Source organism: Primulina tabacum, chromosome 6 (assembly GCF_025594145.1).
Source record: "Primulina tabacum isolate GXHZ01 chromosome 6, ASM2559414v2, whole genome shotgun sequence".
NCBI lineage: Eukaryota > Viridiplantae > Streptophyta > Magnoliopsida > Lamiales > Gesneriaceae > Primulina > Primulina tabacum.
The window spans coordinates 6,148,423-6,167,253 of NC_134555.1; the positions used below are offsets into that span (position 1 = coordinate 6,148,423).

At 33.5% G+C, this 18,831-nt stretch overlaps 2 long non-coding RNA genes across 2 annotated transcripts; one reads left to right on the forward strand and one right to left on the reverse strand.

The window, feature by feature from the left end:
- Nucleotides 1-10,214: 10,214 nt before the first annotated feature.
- Nucleotides 10,215-11,815, reverse strand: LOC142548034 (uncharacterized). Its single transcript, XR_012820844.1, has 4 exons — nt 11,549-11,815; nt 11,353-11,455; nt 11,192-11,215; nt 10,215-10,992 (listed from the first exon to the last, which is right to left on the reverse strand). It is a non-coding gene; the product is annotated as an uncharacterized LOC142548034 (long non-coding RNA).
- A 594-nt stretch (nt 11,816-12,409) lies between these two features.
- On the forward strand, nt 12,410-17,085 carry LOC142549003 (uncharacterized). Its single transcript, XR_012821038.1, has 3 exons — nt 12,410-12,848; nt 12,937-12,993; nt 16,955-17,085. It is a non-coding gene; the product is annotated as an uncharacterized LOC142549003 (long non-coding RNA).
- The last annotated feature ends 1,746 nt before the right edge of the window (nt 17,086-18,831 follow it).

Below are 18,831 nucleotides of genomic sequence, written 5' to 3' on the forward strand. Positions count from 1 at the left end.
AATAGTATAATTTTTCCTTACCTTCCATCAACCGTAGTTGCATGTTGATCGCTACCCACGGAGAGTGTCTGGCTCATATTATTGGGGAGGCCTGGACGCCGGAAAGCTGTGACTTCCGCCGGCCATATGATGTGATTTGAGTGAAACTCCCATGACTTCGGCTCATATTATTGGGGGAACTCATGGCGACCGTCCACTACAATTCAATATTGATGGGTCGGTTTGACACGTGAAAATAAACGGCGTCATATTATTGGGTCCTTACTAAACGTGAGGTGAAACACGCGGAGGTTGCATAGGGATGCAATTAGATTCTACCTTTTAGAAATTATAATTGACTGATATTATTCGGGATTATAATTGGCTAATTGGGCTCTACGTGCCCACTAAGGAAATGTGATTTCCCTTTTTCATCAAAAAGTGGTGAAAATGTCAAAATAGTGGGAGTGGAATTTATAAAATAAAAATCCATATTTTATATCTTAAAATTATTTTAAAATATTCAGTAACCATTATTCTGTTTCCATATCAGTATATTTTCGATTTCGTCACGTAATACATTTATGTTATTAACAAGTTAACCGAATCTAATTTTCAAGACTGGTTGGGAAATTGTTCTGAATTCGGAGAAAGTTGCATACACACTAATGTCAGTCCTGCTGAACTGACTAATCATGCAAGATGGTAGGATCATAGTATGCAAGCTAAAGTGTAACATGCTCGCTTTTATGTCAAATGAACTATATGGACAGTTTGAGAAAATGCTGAATGCTGCTGACATTCGAATACACGTGCAAGAGTTGCATGGTTCATTAAACTCATACAATGATGCACATCACTTTCAAGGAGCTCATGACTAGACCTATGCAAGATAGGGCTTTGGCCCATGAGCGTAGTGTACGTTTGATTGGGCTTATTGATAATGTGGTGGGCCTGGAATATGTGATTCCTAACAAGTTACTAGATAACATCAATTTGTTGTCTTTCTCTTCCCCATTTGATGAGATTATGGTGAACTTCAATTTGAATAAGATATATGATAGCCTTGAAGAGCTAGTCAATACGTTTATGACTTATGAGATCACTATAAAAGAGAAAAATGTTCTTTTTCTAATGGGCTTCTCATCAGACGAAAAATGGCCCACAAAGTAAGGGAAAGAAATGTTCTTCCCTCATAAGGAAAAAAACCCAATAAGAGGCAAACTCTGAAGGACACTTAAAAGGCCTACAAAGCCCGATAAGTCAGAACATATTTATTTTACTACAAGAAGTCCGGACATAAGAAATTATATGTGCCAGAAATGTTCTGGAAATGATAAGTGAATGTACAAGTAAACATGATTTCAAAAATAAACAAAAGAAAGTTAGATGATCCAAATCCCGCACAAATATAGCACGCTAGACTAGATCATATTTCCCAAAGAAGGATGCACAAGCTAGTGGGAGAAGTCTTGTTTGACTTGTCAGACATAAATTCTCTACCTACTTGTGAGTCATGTCTAAAAAGAAAAATGACTAAGACTTCATTCAATGAAAACGTGGAACGTACGCATGGTCTACTGGATTTGATCCTACATAGACTTTTGTGTCCCGCTAAGTGTTGGCACAAAATTTGGGCATTCCTATTTCATTACCTTTACTGATGACCATTCGAGGTATGAGTACGTTTATTTAATGAAACACAAATCTTAAGTATTTGAAAAGTTCAAAGAATTCAGATCTGAAGTAGAAAACCAGCTAGAAAGAAGTATTAAGGCACTTCGATCTGATCGAGGTGGAGAATACATAAGTGCTGAATTTTTGGGTTATCTAAAAGAGAATGTGATTCTCTCACAGTGGACACCAGCAACACCACAATTGAATGGTGTTTCTGAACGTCGAAATCGAACCTTGATGAACATGGTCCGATCCATGATGGGATTCACTGAATTGCCTACATCGTTTTGGGGCTTTGCGCTTGAAATTGCGGCAATGTTGTTGAATCATGTCCATACTAAAGCAGTTGATAAAACACCATATGAGATATGGATGGGAAAAACTCTCAAATATTCTTACATGAGAATATGGAGATGTCCCACTTACATGAAGCAGACAGTGGGAAACAATTTGGATAGTAGGTCCACTTTGTGCTACTTTGTAGGATGTCCAAAGAATTCTGTTGGATATTATTTATATCATCCCAATGAAGAAAAATTGTTTGTTTCAAGAAATGCCACCTTTTTGGAAAAGAAATTTATATTAGATAGAAAAGGCGAGATGATAGAACTTAAAAAAATTCAAGATACTCCCTCAACTATAGAAATTGAACCCATTTCCCAACAACCAGTAGTTGAAGTACAAGCTTCTAGAAGGTCTGATAGGGTTATTAGACCACCTGCAAGGTATACGCTTCTTCATGAACAAAGCCATGATGAGCATTGTGTTGGATGTGATCCAATGAATTTCAAAGAAACAATATCTGATACTGATTCAACCAAATGGCTTGAAGCCATGCAGTCTGAAATGGACTCTATGTATTCACACCAAATCTGGATGTTGTAGGACCCACCTGAGGGAATCGTTCCCATAGGATGCAAATTGATCTACAAAAGAAAGCTTGGGGCGGATGGGAAGGTATTGACCTTCAAAGTAAGAATGATTGCAAAAGGTTATACTAAAAGGCAAGGAATTGACTATGAGGAAATTTTTTCACCAGTTGCTATGTTTAAATCCATTAGAATACTACTAGCCATAACAGCATGGTATGACTATGAGATATGGCAAATGGATGTAAAGACTGCATTCCTCAATTGAGACATCAAATGAGAAATTTATGTCTCAACCTGAGGGATACACATTAGTAGGAAGTGAGCATAAGGTATGCAAATTTCAGAGAACAATATATGGTCTCAAGCAGGCGTCAAGGAGTTGGAACCTCAGATTTGACAGCACTATCAAAGAATTTGGTTTTGCTAAGAATCCTGAGGAACCATGCGTATACAAGAAAGTTAGTGGGAGTGCAGTGACATTCCTAGTACTTTATGTTGATGATATCCTGCTCATTGGGAATTATATATGATTATTGCAATCAACTAAAGTATGGTTAGCAAGTAAATTCTCCATGAAAGATATGGGTGAAGCATCTTATGTATTGAGAATACAAATCTATAGAGATAGATCAAAGAGGATGCTGGGATTCACCCAAGCCACTTACATCGATATCATTCTGAAGCGATTCTCTATGGAAGAGTCCAAGAGAGAATACTTACCAATGTATCATGGTGTTACTCTATCTAAAGCTATGTGTCCCAAAACTGATGAAGAGATAGAGATGATGACACGTATTCCATATGCGTCATCCATTGGTAGTATCATGTATGATATGATATAGACACGTCCTGATGTTGCTTACGCTCTGAGTGTTACAAGCAGATATCAGACGAACCTTGGTCCAATGGATTGGAAGGCCGTGAAAGATATTCTTAAGTACTTGAGAAGGACTAAGAATTTGTTCATGTTCTATGGGGGTGGAGAATTGAAATTGGAAGGCTACACTGATTCTAGCTTCCAATGTGACGTAGATGATTCAAAATCAACCTCTGGTTTTGTATTCATGCTAAATGGTGCGGCTGTCTCTTGGAAAAGTTCCAAGCAAGACACCGTTGCGGATTCCACCATTGAAGCTGAATAAATTGTTGTATCTGCTGCAGCAAAAGAGGTAGTTTAGATGAAGAATTTTGTCCAAGAGTTGGGCGTTATTCCTAATGGAGTTGATCCAGTGCCGTTGTACTGGGATAACACTGGTGCCGTTGCGCAAGCAAAGGAACCAAGATCTCATCAGCGATCCAAACATGTACTGAGGAAGTTCCCATCATACGAGAGATTGTGGGAAGAGGAGACATATCAGTGGAAAGAGTCCCCTCTGCAGATAATGTTGCTGATCCACTTACAAAGCCCTTGTCAGGACCATTGTTTGAGAAGCATCGCGAAGCAATGTGATTAAAGTTATGGGTAGTTGGCCCTAGAGCAAGTGGGAGATTGTTAGAGTAGATGCCCTGCAAGCCAACGGTTGGCTAAGAAATTTATTGACTCAAGTGTAATAAACAATCTTTATTTTAATATAATTTAACTTTTTATGGTCTTGTTTTACTTTATCTGTATACCCATGCAATCAACATAGATAAAGTCCTATATTATACTTTAATACAAATGAATCGTAATTCGATGTTGAAACTCATTTGTAAACACTGTATAATCTAAATTCGTTCATAGTCGATTGAGCCGCCTAAAACATGGATAAAGGTCGGTTGAGCTCAAGACTAACATCTGTGATGTCGTGTACCGCGTTTCTTGGTAAGGGTATAGAGATGTCCAAACATGCAGATGGGTAGTCATATGATGATTATACGGAACAACCCTCCCTCCGACTTTCCAAGTGGTTATCATTCATTGAGAGGATAAGTCCGTGGTTATGATTGTACACCATTAGTCCTTACGACCCGGAAAAACACTGATGCTCTATATGCTATGTACTTTGACTCGTTTATCGGCTCCAGAGAGTCATCAGGTGACGAGATTGGGTACAATTGCGACACATATAGGAGCCAGTGCATTGTAGTCGAGAATTCACCGCTCCTACGGGTATGGATATCCTATGTAATCTGATGAAATAATAGCTCATGGAATCTCTGGCCAGAGTATGAGACATACGTTGGAGAAGAAGTTCTCCAATAGTATATGCGATGCCACTACTTATATGTATCACATAGTTATCGAATTATTATGCAACCCTCGACGAACCAATGATTGCAGATTCGATTGGGATATATGAGATGAAGGGACCGTACTGTACATTAATCATAATTGACTGGTTCTTGCAGGCACTATCAGTGATACCTACGGAATCATGAGGCGATGCTACTAGACGCTCTTACCATGATTCGATGGGTCTAATCAGAAATATGATTTCTGACATTCTCATGATCAGTTGTTGATACATAGAATGAGGCAAATTAGGGTAAGCCCGAATAGAGGATTATGTCCTGAATCACAAGGACTTGTGAACCCACAGCTAGCTCTATCCCTGAACCATTGAGGGTCACACAAGTACTGGATCATTTCTTCCCGTTGAGAGAACAAATTCAAAGAGTTGAATTTATATTATGATATAGTAAATTCAAGGAGTTGAATTTATGATAATTAAATTTTGAAAAAATAAATTCAATGAGTTGAATTTATGAGATAGTAAATTCAAGAAGTTGAATTTATGAAATTGGAGATAATGAATTCAAGAAATTGAATTTATAAAATTTGAGGATTTAATTTATTAAATTCAAAAGTTGAGTTTATTAAATATTAAATTTTGGAGGTGATAAAATCAAATAGTTGAATTTATAATTTAATTATTAAATTCAAATGTTGAATTTATAAGAGATTTAAATTAAATGTAATGTGCATATGTATAATGGTCTTGTAGGAGTACAAAACCAACATACATATTATTAATGTTCTTAATTGGACTTTAAAAGAGTAATTAATTAATTAAACTAGTTGGACTAGAATAATTAATTGATTAAGCTCATTAAGTATTTAATTTAATTAATGGACCATAAGCTTATATATATGTGTATTTGGCTTAGGGTTAAACACAATTCATTCATAATTTTTGAAAAACCTAGCCTCCTCCTCCTTTGTGAATTTTCGAAAATCACAACTCTTCTCCTCTCAAAATTTCGGCCTCCACTCCTAGGATTTTAGGAGTTTTTGTGTCGCCTTTAATTTTAATCTCCAACGAAAAACATCTTCTAAATTTCTAGTGCAATTTAGATGAGGAATAAATCTTCTAGACGTGGACCTGATTTAAAGATTGAAGGAATGAGTTTTTGAAGATCGTTCGTAGGGATTCAGCAAGAGCTATATTCGCCTATACCGGATTAGTTGGAGCGATTTAATTCACTAAATTTAAAATTATAACACCCTATGAATGATTGATTATAAAACCATACGAGTGTCCAAATACATCTTGAATGTGAAGATCTAATAAAAATTTTAAAACTTCCTGCTGCGTTTGGGCATGAGAAAACTGAGATCCTACAATATATGTTCGTCATTTTTCATAGTATTTATTAGTTGGATTTAATTTTATATTGTATTTTTAATTTGAATTAATGTTATCTTGTATTTATTGTGATGCATGTATCTTTTCCCTTGGGTTATATAAATAAATGCAATGCAATATACATGGTTTACTAATAATTAAGGTTGAATAATAATTATACAAACTTAATAATTATATCAACTTAATATTACTCACTTTTTATTAATTAAAAATAAACATTTTCGAATCCATATACAATGTAACATGCAATTTTTCAACTAAAAAAAAAGTGATTGTGTCTAATATTATTTTTTCATCCCTCAATTAATCGTGCATGAATACGTTTCCATCATTTATAAATCCTCTTAAATATTACGTTTTAATTACTAACACTAAATATAATTAATTAATATATATTATTCATAATTTATATATATATATATATATATTAATTTATTTTAGTGATCATTATTATTATCTTGATATTTTATTTGGACTTAAAAAAGCCTTATTATTTTCTACAAAATATATACACAGTTGCATTACAAACCAAGGAAATATTTTTGTAAATAAATCAAATTTGAAAGAGAAAAACAAAAAAATTATCAATTAAAAAATTAGAAATAATTAGAATTTAAGTGATAAAAAAAATTAATATAGAATATATATTTTTCATTCAAAATTAAATATTTATTTGAGAGAAATATTATTTGTTCGTTGGTTTTGAGCTCTCGAACTTTTTTTATTAATAATTTTTGATTCAAATCGATGGATTATGTGTTTTTTCTTATTTCAAAAATTTTACATGTAGAAGCAACGTGGTTTGCTTTCGAATGTTACAGTCGTTCTTATCATTCACGTCATTTAATGGACAATATGATGATTGAGGTGAGGAAAATGTACGATTTTAGAATTGGATGATAACACATTCATTTAAGATTTTTGTAAATGAATGCATGTATTTACTAAAATGCGATCCTATTCAAATTCAAATCTGCAAATTTTCATTTAATATGTATTTTTTGAGGATCAGATTGAGTTAAGAAATTAATTTAAGCAACATTCATTAACTCGGTTTTAATTCTTTGCTAAAAACACATTGTGAGCAAAAAAATCTAAGCGACATCCGTAACAAAATATTATTCTAAATAAGGTAGTATTACGCTAAATATATATATCTAATAATAAAAAAAATCGATAAATTGAGAAAAATGATCTGGTCAACCAATTTTTTTTTGAAAAATATATGACCTCCCTATATATATTTGAAATATACTAAAGGAGGTCATTTTAAAAAAAATGTTGATCAGAGTTAAATAAAAAAAATTCTCTTGATAAATTCCTCTTTTCATGACAACAAATGATATATTTTAAAAATATTAACATATATTGAATACATGACGATATAGTTAAAAAACATTATATGTCAATAGTGAATTGAAAATATTGTTATATTGTCATGCATCAAATACTTTTGAAAACATGAATATAGTACACTCATAGAAAAAACAATTATATGCTCAAATACATAAATTCAAAAAAGAAATTTTACTTTAAATCCATTTGTTGCAACTTGTTTTCCTTGCTTTTCAAGTTGAATAAATATATATAAATATAATAATCTAACTTATTTGCAAACTGTTGAGATAATTGAGTGGAGACTTGTAGTACATATACTGTTGATATTCAACATAAGCACTAGGGAAAAATGAAAATTCTATACATTAATTTGATAGTTTATTTAGATTTTCTATTTAGGAAAAAAAATTATATAATTTGTCAAACTATTTTTTGATAAGAAAATTGATTAAAAAGAAAGTTTTTTTCATATATTTGTTTAGAAAAAATAAAAAGATAAATTAGTTTTTAATAGTTAAAACAAACATATGAATCATAACTCTTATCCTATATACGTTATGAGGTATATTATGTAATAGACTAAAAAAGAAAGAAATATTTTGGGTGGAATAATTTTTTATATTGTGTATATCAATTGAAACGTGACTCTTAAGCTGATGTGTTATTTAAAAATTTTGAGTTACATTGTTATCTTCAGTTATGTCTTTTAGTAAAACAACAAACATTCAGCTCTATAACTAGTATTAGAGCAAAAGTTATGAGTTCGACTATCATTTATGCAATGAATATAATTATTGAGAGAAAGATTGTTGGGCGCAATAACTGTCCCTACTAGATAGAGAAGAAATGCGGCGCTTGAACTACTGTACAATTTAAAAGATTTGAATTGCACTATTAACATCAACTATAAATTTTGGTAAAGCGTCAAACGTTCGATCATACAAAATATATATATTTAGAATATTATCACAAATAGTAGAGATGATTAAATGTTTAAGTTAAAAAGTAAAAGAAATAAAAATGATTTTTTGTTGGATGATACTAAAACTAAAAAGGGATAAAGAAATTCAGCTAGATGATATTATTATTTTAATGTATTTGAAATGTTTTATATTAAAATATCACATGTAAAATTTACAACAACTAATCATAAATGTTAAATATTAAATCATTCAGTAAACACAAGGTAATGACCATGTCAAAAAAAAAAGTATTAATTCAACTTCAATTTTTTATAAAAAAAATTAAATAAAAAATTTCATATAATACTTCGCATTTATTTTTCCATAATTTGTTTAATCACAATAAATCATTAACATAATTTATAGATGACAAAACGATTACTAAACATCTTAATTTAATTGTGTTTATCATAAAATATGTTTGATTTCCTTCTATGTGATAGTAATTTGTAGAATGAATGACAATGAATATTTTTTCAAATAAAAAATAGATAGTTTAACTCATATAAATGTTTTAAGATAAAATATTTAAATGTAATAAAAATATCTATATTTAAATAAAGTATTGGATGAGTTGATTTTTTTTTTTAAAAAAAGCAAAATTACATAGTTTTTTTTTTTTTAGCAAAATTACATAGTTGAGTATTATATGAGATACGAAATATTTAAGGAAAATTTAAATTGTGATTGTGAAATAAATTGCTTACGTGATTCTCATCGTGTTTTTCTGATAGAAATACATATAATTTTTTCGCCAATTAATTTTTTATGTCATATTTTGCAATATTTATAATTCAAAATTTTAATTATTATGAATTGGTCTTTATTATGAAATTTTATTTATTAATAAACAAAATTTGAATATTAGTATAGATGTAAGGAAAATCTAGAAGTCCAAGTAATGTAAAACTAAAAAAATAAACTTATTTATATATCATATAATCAAATTATAGTAAAAATACATGTTAATTAAGACACTGGACTTATAATATATATCCACAAAAAGTAATATGTTGTGGATAAAATGACATATATATGTAAGAGAAACAATATAAATATTTTTTATATGTTGATTTATTTATTTTTACTTTATTAATGTTGATCGTTAAATAGAAATTATGAATGAGAAATATTAAAAATATTATCATTAATTACATAAAATAAAAAATATGTATTCATTGACATAATTAATTATATTTATTTCAACATATGTATTTCAAAATATTCAGCATGAGCATCATCTTTAATTCAATCGAATATCATAAAATATTATGTCTCTTGTGAGACTGTCTCACGAATCTTTATCTGTGAGACAGGTCAACCCTTGTGAGACCCATTTACTCTAACGACAATTAATGATCAAACAATAATGGTTTGATTTAAAACTGCAGCGGAAAAAGGTTTAAAATACTTTAAAACGGACCTCAGGGCCTAGAAAAATTTCGGCATGACCTCCCCGTAAATAGGACATCCCGAAAACTCAAACAGAAGTTTATATCAAAATATACTCCAACTAGAGTCATTAAATCAAAAACCGAAGTTAAACAACTTATAGCCGCACTGGCCAGGACTAAGCAGAAATTAAAAATGACCAATTACTCACCAGATCAAAAGAATCTCAGAGTCGACTAAAAACACCACAAAACAACCAAATACTACTACAGATACACGGGGCATCTCCCCGACAAATAAAGTACATTTTACAAGACTGAAACAAACTCAAGACATACATATAGACTAATTGGGAGACTCCACTGAACAGAACCAAACAATCCAACCTCAATCCCGAGCTCCACTGCCGGAACCCCGGCCTGATGCTGCAAAACGACTCGGGAGATCTACCATGGTGCCCAATAGCAACCACAGCAGCCCCCCAGTAAACAACTGAGGTTAGGATTCTGGTATGAAACAGTCCAACAATAACATAAATCATGCATAATCATATAATGAAATGTGATATGCAATGCATGAAAGGCTCAACAAATAACCGGGATAACAGGAGCCAACAAACGGTACGATAACAACTGGAATAATGCTCGAGCAAAAACACAGGGGAGCTACATCGTCATGCAGCTAAACCGCCCTGCTAAGTATGCGAGGTATGCCAAGCTGTGCTGAAAAACACCCCTGACTCGGCCTCCATACAGCTGATACGATATAACAGGATGGCACAACAAAACGAACTAGATGACACAATCCCAGCGCTCACCTCAAAAGGCTGCACTAACCACGGGATTGTTCAATCACATCTACGGTCTCATGTGTATAGGCCTATCAGCCACACAATGATCCCGAGATAACAACAGTGCCAGATAACAACGGATATCAACAATGGGCTAACAAAAACGATAGGCTCAACATGAATGTCATAACTGTATGCCCGATGCTAAATGCCAATAATATGTCACAACAATAAACATATATCACAACGAAAACATTTAACATATTACAACAGTCAACAAATCATAAACACGATCAGTGCAACACAGAATGACAATTAAACATAATTTATGTTTTACCGTCGTATGTTACCGAACTGTAACATACCTAAACCGACTCTAAAATCACAACAAGCTCAACTTTAATCTCCTCGACCTAACAACGATAAAAATAGGTCGAATAATTCACAATTCGCCAATAAAACTAAATTAATCCAACTTATTGATTTTTAATTATCAAAACTTAATTCCCAAATCAATTTCAACAATTCTGAAATTTCAACTAAATAACCGTAATTCTCCAAAATAATCACACGATTAACTCGATACTAATTCACAAACTCTTCGATTTATACCTCAAAGCTCTCCAACGATCGAACCTACAATATAAACCCAATATATACGTCAATATAATGCATTAAAATCGACAAAGCGAAATTAAATCAAAGCGAGTAAAATTACACTTCGGGGCAGCCTACTAATGCAACGAAAAATCTGGAATTGGATCCAAAATTACCAAGATCGAAGTATAAACTAGTCGCTAGCGGTCCAATGTTGCTACTCGCCGGAAAAGACGTCGGAAAACACTATTCACGACCAAAAACCGAACTGAAAACTAGCTGGAAAACGCAGGAACAAGCAAGGTAAGATTAAGCTTCAAATCCTTGCTCAATATACTCCAAAGAACCAAGAAAAACCAAGCAATAGCTCACCTAAAATCGAACAAGATACTTGAACAGGAGCAGTCCCGAAACAGGGTTCAATTGGGGCTGAAACGAGCGTCAAAAGTAGCGATTCATGGTTCAAAACGAAGCTACTGATGTAAGAAAGAAAACCTTTCAAACCGTTCGTGATTTCGACGCCGGACGGGAAAGTTATGGCTTCTCCAATATGAAGGTGCTGAAAGTGACGAAAATGGAGAAAGGGGGAAGGAAGGTTACGGGATTGGGGATTGGGTTTCTGATTTCTTCCTTTCCCTCTCCAAAAGACAAATTGTGTGTATGTATATGTATATTTAGTTACTAAAAAAATAGTAACACATGCCCAATAATCCCGATTTTGCATTTATTTGCTCTTGTGTGCTATTTCAATCTTATATGTATTTTTATATCGTTAAATTCTCCGATATTCTAAAATACATATTTTTAACACACTTCTTGAATTTATTTGGCATAAATAATTATTTTAATTTACAACTCAATAATTATTCTAATTATGCCAAAATTACCGGATAATTAATTTCAGGACCTTACAACCCTACCGATATTCACGATAAATAGTAATACTTTTAACATAAAAAGTAATATTTTTTCATGGATGACCCAAATAAGATATTTATCTCATAAAATATGATCCGTGAGACTATATCACACAAATTTTTATCAAAATATATGTAATTCAAAATTTTTAACATAAACATCATTTTTAATTCAATTGAACATTTGATTGATAACAAATAAAATATTCTCACCTATTTCTTGCTGGTATATATATACAAAGCCGACCAAAAAACCTTGATCCCATCTCCCTCTACGCGATGCATGTCTTATCAGTCACTCTTGGCTCACATCACGAGTCGTCTGGTCAGACAGTGACGGGGTCTTGTGGGAGACCGCGTCATCGCGAGCGGCCCATGGCCCCTTTTCCCGTATTTGTCTACTTCACTGTTTGTGGACTTAACTTTCTAACCCCAAAGAGTTTATTTCATGACTTTGCAGTGTAATGTACATAGTTTTTTTAGATCAGCGAGTTTTTTAAGATCAGTTTATTACTATAAATACAATTACAGCGGTTATGTGAGTGTAATATGTTACATTTACTGCTCTAGAAAGAGAATTCTTGGCTTTTTACGTACAATTTCTGGGTATTTTTGTGTGGATTTATCTGTTAGTTTGCTTGAAGGAGATTATTGTGGTTTGAGAATGCCGGGTTCAAGTGCGATGAAGTGTTGTATCTTTGTAATTGTGTTTCTCTTCCTCTCCACCTCTTTCGAAGCCTCTCCTTTGATTTCAGGTTTGTGGGTTTCCTTTCGTTTGCCCGATTTGTGAAAAGCTGATCTCTTTATGGAAGTTTCATGTTTTTTGTTCAATTGATGACGCAGATGGTATTTTTGGATCCCACAATTCAGGTGGAAGGAGGCTCCTTCAGGCTAAAACGCGTACGTTTCTGGGTTCCTTCATCCTTGCTTTGCCTTTTCCTTAGTTTTCTGATACTCACCTCCAGTTTTTTTTTTTTTTTAAAGATTATTGCTTGGGTGGGAAATAAATTGTATGTTTAATTTTGGTTACTTTGAGGAAATAAAATATGGCAAAAACTTGTGTGAGACGGTCTTACCGGTATTATTTTATGAGCCAGATCTCTTCTGTGGACCATCCATGAAAAAATATTATTTTTTATATTAAAATTATTACTTTTTATTGTGAATATGGGTAGGGTTGACCCGTCTCACGTCTCACAGATAAAGATTTGTGAGACCGTCTCACAAAATACCTACTCATAGATTATTTAGAGCATCCGCATTGGTGGGTGTTATAACACTCACCACCTCATCAAAAGTCGTGAGGTCCACATGCCACATACACATTACATTAACACATCTATTCTCTCACATTCATTTTAACATTCACACTCATTATTTGTGGGTCCCGCTGTCCACTCATTCATCTTACTCTTATTTTACATTAAATAAATTCAATTTCAAATTTTTTAAGAAATTTAAATTATTATTATTTTATATTAATAATAATTTGTTTTTATATATTCAATACGTAAAATAATTTAATTTTATGAGTGTCATTTACTTAAAATTAAAAATTTATTATAAACCTAAAATAAAACGGTACAACATATAATAATAAATAACACTTGCATAAAAATAAAAGAAAATAAATTAAATTTAACAGAAGATGCAAAATACTAATTCAAGGATTGTTGTTGTATTGTGATCAAATATGTTCAACTAAGTCGGCACGAAGTTGGCGATGCACATGAGTGTCACGTATTTCGGAATTTGTTCGGAGATATTCATGAAATCCTCGGTTTGAGCCCTGGACGGGTTGTGCGGGTTCGTCACCTTCATCGTTGTACCAATTTGTCACGTGAACCCCCTCATCTTCGACAATCATGTTATGTAAAATAATGCATGCTAACATAATATATTTTAACTTTTTTCTGTACCAATAACGAGCTGGACCTCTGACAATTGCCCATCGAGCTTGGAGCACTCCAAATGCTCGTTCAACATCTTTTCTTGCAGACTCTTGTCTTTCCTTAAAAAGCCTCCTCTTTGGATCCTCCGGGCAAGGAAAAGCCTTAACGAAAGTGGCACATTCCGGATATATTCCATCTGTTAAATAATACCCCTTCGTATATTGAGTCTCGTTGACCATGAAATTAATCTCTGATGCATTTTCTTGCAAGACGTTATTGAATATGGGAGATTCGTACAACACGTTAAGATCATTACGTGAACCGGCGACACCAAAGAATGCATGCCATATTCACAAGTCTTGAGACGCGACCGCTTCAAGCACGATTGTCGGTGACCCATGGCCTCTTGTAAACTGGCCTTTCCAAGCAACTGGGCAATTTTTCCATTCCCAGTGCATGCAATCAAGACTGCCCAACATTCCAGGGCAATCCGTGCCTTTCATCATGCATTTGAAGAAGATGTTGCACATCATAAGCATTTGGCCTTCTCAAATATCGATCACTAAATAGTTCAACCACATATCCGCAGAACTTGAAAAGACACTTGATGGCAAATGATTCACCCATGCGTAGGTACTCGTCAAGATGGTCGGCCGGGACTCCATACGCCAATTGACGAATTGCAACCGTGCATTTTTGTAGTGGTGACAAGCCTTTTTCTTCTCGCAGCATCGTCCCTTTGCTGAAAATACGGTGAACGATCCTCAAGTGCATTCACTATTCGAAAGAATAACTCTCTTCGCATGCGAAATCGTCTTCGAAATATTTGATCTGGATACACCGGGTTTGTGGAGAAATAATCATTGAAGAGCCTCGCATGCCCGGCTTCACGATTTCTTTGGATGAACCATTCTTCTTCGCCGCATCACGTTATTACTTTGACATGATTCAACTATTTGTCGACTTTGTTGAAGTATCAATGATATTAGCTCTTTCCCCGGATCATAATCTTCGTCATCAACTTCAACTTGGACTTCGTTTTCACTTGTCGAGCTAGAGGTTGAACTACTGGAATATTGAGACATTTTGGAGTAAACAAATTCAAGTGTATCTGTTTGCCAAATTGTATGTTTGTAGAATGAAGAATTGTATAGTACAAGGTGTCTATTGAAATTTGCAACGGCTATATTCCAACGGCTACTTTGCAACGGCTATTTTGCAACGGTTATATTCACCAACGGATACTTTAAACCAATACATTAAATAAGTAACAACGTTTAGCGACGGTTTTTGAAAATCCGTCGCAAATAGCGACGGTTTTTTCAAAACCGTTTTTTTCAAAACCGTCGCTAAATGTCCAATTTCTTTGGGCGTTAAAATAATTCAAAACACATGGGGCCCGCGTGCCAGCAAATCGACGACGGTTTCTATAAAGCAGTCGCTTAATAGCGACGGTTTTTTTCAAAAACCGTGGTGTTAAAGGGGTGTTATAACACCTATAACACCCCTCTAACACCCAATGTGGGTGCCCTTACGCAGATGTAAAATTATGTTAGAAAGTTTTTGTCGAGTTGTTTTAAAATAACATATTTTGTATTATGATATAATATTTTTTGGAAATGATGAAAAGTTTAATAAAAAGTAATTGTTGCTTTGAGACAAAAGAATAGGTAACGAAAAACCGTTTCCGAAGAAGCATGCTAGGCCGAAATGTTCCTCTAAAGATTCAATATTTCAACGTAACCATTTTTTTAGGACTTTGTTTTGGAAAAGGATTAAGGATGAAGATTGGCTCTTTGTTTGATCCTTACAGTGTTTTTAGTAGGATGTGTTACGGTCCATGTTAGTTTGTTTCATCTTTTCATTGAGGGCGTGGAGATTAAGGATCGAGTTTTCACGTTTTGAAGCTGTGTTTTTGAGTTTAGGGTTCTTGATCAAGGTATTGGCTTCAAAGGTTTAAAGGGACTGTATGTCTGATCCTTTCTTTTGTAGGAGTATACGTACTCCAGTGGTGTTGGTGTAAGTTTTCCCTCTCTATCAATCTTGGCAGTTCCTTGTTTCAATGCAGACTATTTCAATACAACCATTCAACTCAGCTTTGAAGCCGATAGAACGAGTAGTATTTGTACCCGATCTTTTGTATGCTATATATCTTTGGAGTGACATTAGTCTGCAGCAGTTTTACCTTCCATTCTTGAAATCATTGAGATTTGAACTTGAGGGTTTCACGTGGAGAAAATTAGAACAGGTGTTGGCTGATATTCTTTTCAATTGATGAAAAAGGGGCAATTGGCAACATCTATACTACTTTATTTATTAAGTTTGAGACACTTAGAGTAACTAACGTCATGGTCTGTTTTAGTAATTATATATATTATAAAATGTTAAAACTTTAATGCAAGTTATATGTGGTTTAGCGGATAGAGTCATTGTTTCTTTGGGTTTAGGTTATAGGTTCAATTCGTCATTTTTTTATTTTTTTTTTATTTTTCATTTTATTTTTTAATTTATATATCAAAATTACAGTGTAATCCCTCGCTATTTTTTATTATTATATTTTGATCCTAATTTAAATGTAAATCAAATGAATTATAAAAAATATTATACAACCACGCGTGCGTCGGTGCACTAGTTTCTTATGGTGTTTGTTGGGCTAGGCTGCATCTTGGCTACAAAATTTTCTCTTTTGTTTTGTAATCAATGAATAGAACATCTTAAAAACTAAAGATTTGAATGATGGTTAGATTTGGTGACACGAGGTTCAAGCATCGCTTGGTGTTTTCTCAAGTCTTTCTTGTCACTAGCGATTCTGACATCAATAGCATATCATCAAACAAATGTACAGTATTGTGTTCAAAATAATGCGTACATGAAATTTGAATATAATAGATCGGTGGGTTTCATTTTCAAGATTTTGATTTTTAAATTTAAAACAGACTTGTTGATTCGCTGCTTTTTGCTTCCCACAGAATGCCCTGTAAACTTCGAGTTCCCGAACTATACCATCATCACTAGCAAATGCAAAGGACCCGAGTACCCACCTGACCTATGTTGTTCTTCCTTCAAAGATTTCGCATGTCCGTTCGTAGATTATTTAAACGACTTAAGGAACGATTGTGCTGCAACTATGTTCAGCTATATTAATCTCAACGGAAAGTATCCAGCGGGTCTCTTCGCCAGTATCTGCCGAGAAGGGAAAGAAGGGCTTGAATGCCCTGAACTGCCTGCATCATCAGCAGTGCCATCAAATAAAGCTAACAAAAATCTCAGCGGGAACATACGCGAACTACTGCCAATAACAATGCTTTTATTGGCTTCCCTTGCATTAACTCTGCAGTATTTTTTAAGTTTCCGTGTTTTCAGTTCGTAGTACGATGGTTTGTTTCTTTGTATCTTCTTCTTCGAGATTGCCCGAATTCTTTATATGTTCCCTGGACGTGCAAACCGAGTTTCATTTTCTGTGATAACTAATCGTATATAAGCACTATATTGACCGCTCATCTCTTTTGATGGGATTTTTGGTTCTTCTGCTATATTGGTGAACAGTTTCAATCTTGGCAGTACCTGATTTCTGTGTCTTTGCTAGTGAAACTCCCCACATGATTGGAAAAACAATGCAGCTACCTTTGAATGGATTTCATTTTTAAGTGAATATAATTATATATATTTATGTGACATCGTAAATTTTAATATTGTCCTTCGCTTAGAACAAAGTGTTTTCGCAGACGAGAAGAACAGAAAAAGTTGAAAAAAAAATAAAAGAATTTGACAGTGAGATTTTACTTTTTTGTGCATTTTTTCAGTACATATTATTTGAGCCTAAAATCATTTTGATCCCTGATGTATCATAAAAATCTTTCTTACATATAAATTTTAGATGTCTTTGGTAACTTAACATTAATTAATCATTGAAAACAAATGAAAACAACAATTTCACCTAAAAAATCGTGCCTGTAAGAAAAATTATATTTGTAATTTTTTTTTTGGACTAAAATTGTTTTGATCCCTTTCCACAGGTTTTTAACAATGAATTAATATCAATGTCTACAATTCAGAGTTTAACGGATATTTTTGATACATTTGTGATCAAGATTGCTTAAAACAAACTCAAAAGGTTTAAGACCTGTCTCAAAATTCAACTGACCCAGATTTAAAACAAGAAGGAAGAATTTTATAGCCAAACAAGTCAATCTACGCAGGTATCAATACATAACAGATGTGTTATGGATGTCGACTTAGAAATTCAAGCGTCCCACCATCTGAAAAGATCCATAAAAAGGAATGTTCTTACAGGCAAACCCGAAGCTGAGAATCAAGAAATTCTCCCAAAACCCGGATATTTCTTGCAAAAGCTCTAGGCTTTTCACTCTTTTCATGGTAACAAATTCAGGTATTTTGGGATTCTTGTGTCAAATCAGCTCATCGATATCAGAAGTAATGAGCGGGCCACATGTTCCCAATTTTATGGCGAATAGTTGTTGAAGTCTGTAAAACTGGAGGGAAATATCTGAATCAATTATTTTTCTTATACACACGTTTGTACACTGATGCCCTTTTATACACAATGAGAGCGTGTTATGCAATGAACATGCTTATGCCTATGTGAATATCAACAAATAAAATGAATACTAACTAACACTCCCCCTCAAGATTGGTGGAGGGTTAAAACACCAGTCTTGGACAGCAAGTAGGTGTGTTGATCCTTTCCCAAGCTCTTGGTGAAAATGTCCGCGAGTTGATCGTTTGTGGAAACATAAGAAGTTTTGAGTAACTTGGACTGAATTTTTTCCCGTATCAAATGGCAATCTATTTCGATATGCTTCGTGCGTTCATGATAAAGTGGGTT